We start from the raw sequence: 8,137 nt of genomic DNA, 5'->3' as shown, positions 1-8,137 counted from the left end.
CGGGGGGCTGGGAGCGGGGCACCTGGCTGCATACCTGGCACCAGCAAGCCTGCTGCCACTAGCCCTAGGGGTGTCCAGAACAAAGTGGCACTGCCACCAGGGCCCTAGAGGAGGAGGACCCCGAGGATGGGCGAGTCAGGCAAAAGAAGTGCTGGGGGGTAGCAATACTAATGATACCGTTCTGATGATGGCCCTGGACTGGTCTGAGCTCCTGCTGCCTAGATCTTCCATCAGTCCTACCCCTGACTGCAGAAGGAAACCGGGAATGCCCCGGACTCTCAGTTGGAGATACTGAGGCATGAAGAAAGAACAGGAAATGCGCACCAGTCATCAGGTTGCTAAGCAATGAGGAGCTGGGCATCAGGGCACATACCTAGAGGCTCTGCCCTGGTGTTGGGGTAAGGGTCTGAGGACCCCTGAGGCACTGTGACACTGGTAGAAAACAGTGTCATCAGGAAGGTGGGGGCTAGGAGCAGGACTTCCACCATCACAAGACTGTTTCCGTGGCATTTCTTGAGGCAGCTCAGTGGGAAGTGCAGGGGTGCATGTGGCCCTACTGGACCCCTTTCCAGCTGCTGCCCCACAGGCACGTATTTCACCTAGCTACTCATTTTGGTCTCTTCCCATCTTCACCTCATCCTGTCTCCAGGACTGGCTTGAACCTAGCATTGTTGCTGGTGTGCAGGGTGTGCCCTGAGTCTCGGATCAGTGAGGCATGGCTAGCAGGTGCTCTTTCTCTGGCCAGTAGCCCACACTTTGGACTACAGGATGGGAACTTGCTGGGGCTGCTGGGAGCAGCGAGATTATTTCTCTTTCCTTTGGGTCACTGCCCATTTTTCTGTCTTTCCCTTGCTATTTGGAGGGGTAATTTCCTGGCTCTGATTGCCTTCTCGCTTGTTGGTGTTATCAGGTGATGATGTCTGAATTGGTGTCATGGTTCACGATCTCTGTCTTCTTTAAGAATACTACCCTTGGAAGAGAGAGAAAGTACCAGACATAAGGTGCTTGCCTCGAATGTGGCTGATCCCGGTTTGATCCCTGTTACTACATGTGGTCCCCCAAGTACTGCAAGGAAGGGAACATCTCCTGAGAACTGCGAGTTGTGGCCAAAAACAAACAAAAAAACATCCTCAAAAACCAAAAACCGACGAATCCCGGTGTCCCATATGGTCCCCCGTGCCTGCCAGGAGCTATTTCTGAGCAGACAGCCAGGAGTAACCCCTGAGCACCGCCGGGTGTGGCCCAAAAACAACAACAACAACAAAAAAAAAAACCAAAAACCGAAACAAACACAAAAGAAAACAAAGAAAGCTTCTTTTACCAGATTTCATTGTGTCTCCTTTCTGAGTCTAGTTTTCCAGGTGACCATGTTTAGGTCTTTAATCCATCTCTCTCAATGGCCTTGTTTGTTAATGACGTGAGGCAAGAATTACATTGTGTATTTCCACATGCCTCATGATTTACCCATGTCCACATTGATGTGATCATAGAATCTCCTCGACCTGGCTTCACATCCTGCAAAGTGGCTTTCCTTTTCTCTTTCTCCCTTTTCTCCCATTTGTTTGGTAACTCTTTTCTCTTCAATTTTTAAAAGTGTCTTGCCTGTTGTAGGAATTTTTTAGTTTTGAGCATAAGCTTATGAAATACCTCATCCAGTTCCAGGGAAAATTCTACTGGGATTATTTTGAAAGCAATAGATGTCCGAATCTGTTGACTTTTGCCTCATTTTGGAGAAAAGCCATTTCTAAAATCTTGAGTTTCTCATCTATGCATATTCCACCTAACTGATGGATTGTTTCTCTGAAAGGACATGCTCCTGGCTAGTTAAAAGCATTGAAAAAGCAGGCAAGTATGTGTTTACGCCATTGCAAATGGCAACTTTGTAATTCACCTTACTGGCATCTAGAACCACAGTGAACTAAGAATTTGTGGGGAGGCTTTGGCACATGGACCTTAGGCTTGCTGGAAGACACTTTGCTGTGGAGCTGGCTCCAGGCCTGGACTCTTCAGCAGTACATTAAAGAGCTGTTGTGGTGTCAGGTTCGTGGCACCACAGAGCCTGGCCCAGCTGCTTCAGTGGCTTGCTACTTGGTGAATTTTGTACCCAACAACTTTGTGAGCACAGATTCAGTCTAATTATTCCTCATGGATTTTTTTGTGAATTCTTTGATTTACTCCTTACACAACCATATCATCAGCCAATAATGATGGTCTTATTGGGGTGAGTAGTGTTAAGAGCTGACTACTGGGTCAGTGCTCAGGGAACAATCCTGGCAGGGCTTGGGGAACCCTATGTGGTACTGGGGATCAAACCTGAGTCAATTGTAAACAATGCAAGCACTTTATCTGTTGCTTTGGGACAGGCTTTGTTTTTTTATAGGGTCACACCCAGAGATGCTCAGGGACCACTTCTTACTTTGTGCTCAGGAATCACTCCTGAGATGTGCCCTACCTGTTTTATTTTTTCTCTGGTGAAGGTTTATTCTCTTAAAGACAATATTTTCTCTGACCCAATGTCTCTGGCAAGCAGCTGGGCAGAAGTCAAGGCCTGTTTTCCTTAGGGCATGGCCGATCCTTTGTGGAGGCTGAAGAACTACCCATTTGAAGTGTCATGTGGATGGGCCAGCACTGTGGTTTTCTCCGTTTAGAGGGTGTGGAGGCTGTGGATTTACCTGTGAACACCCTTGCCCCCAGGATCCATCCTCGAGCTATGAGCTTTTCCTCTTTTCCTTTGCCCTGTAAGCCTTGAGCCAGGATGTGGATAAGGAGGAATATCAGGCTCTGGTGGAAACTACTTGGCCTTTCTTGTTTGAAAGCCTCCTGCCTTACCATATTTCTGGTAGATTTAGGACACTGCTTATATTTTGCATTTTTTCTTGATTTCACTGGGGTGGTGGAGGGGGCTCACTCAGCAGTGCTTAGGGATAGTGTATTCCACTTTCTGCTGTGCTTGTTTAGGAGTCACAATCCCCAGTGGTGCATTCAGGATCATATGCAGCATGATGGATGTGGGCTGGACAGAAACCAGCCTTTGGGCACCTCACCTCTGTATTCTCTTTCCAACCCCCCTTTGTCTATGTCTGTTGTTAGGGCCACAACCAGCAGTTTTCAGGGATTAGTCCTGGGCCTGTGCTCAGGGGTCATATATAATGCTGGGAATCTGACTGGAGTTGGCCACACATAAAGCAAGTGCCTTACCCACTGTGCCATCTCTGATCCCCATACTTTCTTGAACAGCTCCCCATAATATGAATGTCACCTTTGGGCTGTTATTTTTACTTGTGAGCCACACTTGGTGGTGCTCAGGATATACTGAGCTCAGGGTCACTCCTGGTGGGCTGACCATAAGGGGTGCTAGAATCAAGTCTGGATCCAAAACATTTCAGTTAAGTGTCCTAAATGCTGCCATATCTCTCTAGTCGACAAATGTCTCCATGTTAATCCCCTCCACCTTTTGCTTGGCTCCTGTTTTGAGAGCTGGGCCAGGAGTCCTCCAGGTCCACCCATCATGCTGCTGTGGTTCCCCCCAATGAAGCAATGTAGGACCCCCAATGAGTACCAATGTCCAACATATGTCAAACACCATTATTAGAGCAAAGTGCCATGGGCCCCACAGTTAGATTACCCACTGTCCTCTCCCCTCCTCCTTTATTTGATTTTGTTGTGCTTTTTTGTTCTCAGTCTACTCAAGAGCATGCTCCCATATCAGATATACTATGTGTTCTGGAGATTCTCACTATGAACCAGCAAAAACAACAGGTGGCTGCCTCTGGGAAGTGGGAGGATCAGATCCATTCAAATGAGGTAGGCAGGCCCACTGCACAGCACTCTTGCTCTGCCTATCACCGCCACTTGGATCGGACCTCGGACTTCTCTGTCCCACAAGGGTTGGTTACAGATTGAGCCAGACAGACAGGAGACAAACAAATACATAAACATTCTCATTTTCTTTTTCTTTCTTTTTTTTTGGTCATGCTTGGTGATGCTCAGGGGTTACTCCTGGCTCTGTGCTCATAAACTGCTCCTGGTAGGCTCAGGGGACCATATGGGATGCTGGGACTCAAACCCGAGACCATCTTGGGTCAGCTGTGTGCAAGGTAAATGCTTACCACAGCGCTCTCCTGCACAACATTCTCTTTTTGTGGGGGGAGGGGCACACCAGGTGATGCTCAGGGGTTACTCCTAGCTACATGCTCAGAAATCGCTTCTGACTTGGGGACCATATGGGATGACGGGGATCGAACAAAGGTCCGTCCTGGGTCAGCCGCATGCCCTACCGCTGCGCCACCACTCAGGCCCAACATTCTCTTCTTTAAAAATTATTGAACATTCTCTTCTTTAAAAATTATTGAACCATCCTGAGATAGAATTAAAAAATTGTGATGTTTGTTTCAGAGAACATTCTAACAACAATCCCTTAAAGTTCCAGGGGTCTCAAACTCAATTTACCTGTGGGCCGCAGGAGGCAAAGTCAGGGTGATCCTTGAGTGCAAAGTCAGTAGTAAGCCTTGAACATTGGGGGGTGTGACCCAAACAACTAAAACAAAACAAAACAAAAAAAGATTCCTCTAGGGCAGGGCCACAAAATGTATGGAGGGCCGTTTACAGCCTGTGGGCTGCGAGTTTGAGACCCCTGCAACAATGTACTTTTCCTCCTACAAGTGTCCCTAGTTTCCCCTCTCACCCACCCCTAATCTGCCTCTATGGCAGATACTTTTCTTCTCTCTCTCTCTCTCTCTGAATATTATTACCATACTATCTGTTTTATATATATCCCACAAATGAGTACTATGTCTGTCTTTCTCTCTGACTCAGCATGATACTTTTCCTGTTTATTCATGTATAAGCAAAAATTTTTTTTGTATAAGCAAATTTTATGACTGCATTTTTCCTGACAACTACATAGTATTCCATGGTGCATATGTACCACTGTTTCTTTATCCACACATCTGTTTTCTGGGGCTTGGGTTGTTTTTAGACTCTGGCTATTGTAAATGGCATTGCAATGAACATAGGAGTGTTTTTCAGTATTGCATTTTTGGATCCCTAGGGAATATTTCTGGGTCACATGGAAGCTCAATTTCTGTTTGTTTTTTTTTTTTGAGGAATGTTCATAATGTTTTCTAAAAAGGCTGGACCAATCTATATTCCCACCAGCAGTGAATGAGAGTCCCTTTCTCCCCATCCACCCCAGCACTACTTGTTCTTGTGATATGTGCCAGTCTCTGTGATGTGAAATGATATCTCATTTTAGTTCTGATTCGCATTTCCCTGTTGCAAACTATTTTTCATCTGCCGTTTGGCTATCTGTATGTCTTCTTTGAGGAAGTTTCTATTCGTCTCTTCTCCACAATTTTTGATATGGTTGGAATATTTTCTTTTTATTTTTGTTTCTGGGCCATATCTGGAGGTGCTCAGGGGTTAGTCCTGGCTCAGCACTCATAAATCACTCCTCGTGGGCTTAGGAGACCATATGGAATGCTGGGATCAAACTCGGATTGGCTGTGTGCAAGGCAAATGCCCTACCCACTGTGCTAGTGCTTCAGCTCCAGATATTTTTTCTTATTAAGCTCTACCAGTACCTTATATATCTTGGATATTAATCTCTTATCAGATGGGTTTTGGGTAATAAATTTTCTGTTTTGTGGAAAACTTTTTTTGGGGGGTCACAGCGGCAGTGCTCAGGGGTACTCCTGACTCTGCACTCAGAAATCGCTCCTGGCAGGCTCGGGGGATCATATGGGATGCCAGAAATTGAACTGGGGTCTGTCCTGGCATGCAAGGCAATGCCCTACCACTGTGCTATCGCTCCGGCTCCACTTTTTTTGTTTGTTTCATGGACAATCTTTGTATCCTAGTCATCATTTCCTTCAAGCTGCAGAAATTTCTGATTAATGTAGTCACATTGTTTATCTTTGCTTCCACTTGCTTGGTCAGTGGTGTTTCATCCTTGAAAATGCCGTTAGCTTCACTGTGATGGAGGGTTCTTCCTATGTTTTCCTCTGAAAACATGAATTTGGGTCTAATATCAAGATCTTTAAGCCATTTTTATTTGACTTTTGTGCATGGTATTAGAAAGAAACTCTGATTAACCAGTTTTTCCAGGGCTGGAGAGATAGCATGGAGGTAAGGTGCTTGCCTTGCATGCAGAAGGTCGGTGGTTCGAATCCCGGCATCCCATATGGTGCCCCGTGCCTGCCAGGAGTGATTTCTGAGCATAGAGTCAGGAGTAACCCCTGAGCACTGCCGGGTGTGACCCAAAAACAAAACAAAAACAAACAAAACAAAAAACAAAAAAAGAGTGCACCACTTCTAGTCCATCCTGAGCCCTCTTGGTCTCTCGTTCCTGAGTCAAAGAGTTAGTGGGAGCAAAGCCAACACCTGGGCTGTGCCGCTGGTGGCTTCTCGGTGCCAGACACCTGCCTCCCTCCTCCTCACAGCCTGGCAGTCCATGCCCGTGCCCTGAATGCTGTGGCTAGGCCACCTGATGTGCCGGTTGGCTACCACATATTCAATTTGTAACCTGACACTCTACAATACAAATGTATGTTACTAGAAGCTTTTAGGATTTTCTAAATACAGTATAGTATCACCTGTAAATAGTGATAGTTTAACTTCTTCCTTTCCTATCTGATGTCCTTGTATCCTTTTCTTGCCTAATTGCTATGGCAAGTATGTCCAGTACTGTATAGACTAGAAGTGTACACAAAGACTTTCTAAGCTTTAGGATCCCCTGGGAAGCCTCAAGGGCCCTCACAGGCCATCCATTTCTTCAATGCCCCCCTCACTAGATCCCTACATGTGAGTCATCGTTTCAGTTGTCAGAGACATTAAGGACAATTAGTAAGCACACCAGCATTCAGTGGTACATGGAGGGCAGAGACTGGGGTGTTTCACTGGGCCAATCAGCAGGCACTTTTAAAAGTATGGAGTGGGCCAGAGTGGTGGCGCCAGAGGTAAGGCGTCTGCCTTGCAAGAGCTAGCCTAGGACAGACCTCATTTCCAGTGTCCCATATGGTCCCCCCAAGCCAGGAGCGATTTCTGAGCACCTAGCCAGGAGTAACCCCTGAGCGTCAAATGGGTGTGGCCTCCCAAAAACAACAACAACAACAACAACAAAACCACGATTGTGGAAAAGTATGGAGTAATATTTATTTTTGTTTTTTTGGGTCACAGCCAGTGGTGCTCAGGGGTTACTCCTGGTTCTATGCTTAGAAATTGCTCCTGGCAGGCACGGGGGACCATATGGAATGTTGGGATTTGAACCATCATCCCTCCTGGATCAGCTGCGTGCAAGGAAAACACCCTACTGTTGTGTTATCTCTCCTGCCCAAAAGTATGAAATAATTTTGTGACAATTTCCTGTTCTATTCTTACGCATATTGTCCTCTACACTTAAAAGACCCAAACTATTTTACTTTGTTCTTTCCTGGGTGCATTTATTTCTGGCCTTGTTGTCTATTACAGTCTTTTTTGGATGTATTATAGCTTGCTTGATCATACTTTTTGTTTGCTTTTAGGTCACACTTTGCACTCAGGAATCACTTCTGGCTGTGCTCTGGAGAACCATATGGAATGCCAAGGATCAAACCCAGGTTGGCCACATACAAGCAAATACACTACTTGCTGTAGTGTCACTCTGACCCTTGCCTAATCATATTCTAAGAGACCTAAACAGTTTTTCCCAAGGAACTATCCCAACCTTGGGGATAGTTTTCTGTTTTTGTTTTTGGGGCACACCAGGCAATGCTCAGGGGATACTCCTGGCTCTGCACTTAGAAATCACTCCTGGTAGTGCTTGAGGGTTCACATGGATCAAACTTGAGTCATCCTGTGCAAGGCAAATGCCATACCCACTGTACTATCACTCTACTGCCCCTGACATTAGTTTTTATAAGGGGGACTATGTCCCACATTGTTGCAAAGACTGGGCTCAGAACAAAAATCAGGGGTATGTTTTCTAGAGTATCTGCTGGAGATGGGACATTTGCAAACCACTGGCAGGAGAGAATGGAAGCAGAGATTCTCAAGCATGATATTTTGCAAAGTACCATCTTATCTACCTCAAGGACATGTGCACACTTGGAGTCCATCCCGGGTTACCAAGGTTACACTGCAAGTCGACAGCTGTCTCCAA

Source organism: Suncus etruscus, chromosome X, assembly GCF_024139225.1.
Source record: "Suncus etruscus isolate mSunEtr1 chromosome X, mSunEtr1.pri.cur, whole genome shotgun sequence".
Classification (NCBI taxonomy): Eukaryota; Metazoa; Chordata; class Mammalia; order Eulipotyphla; family Soricidae; genus Suncus; species Suncus etruscus.
The sequence above is the reverse complement of the archived record's forward strand: the minus strand, read 5'-3'. Positions refer to the sequence as shown.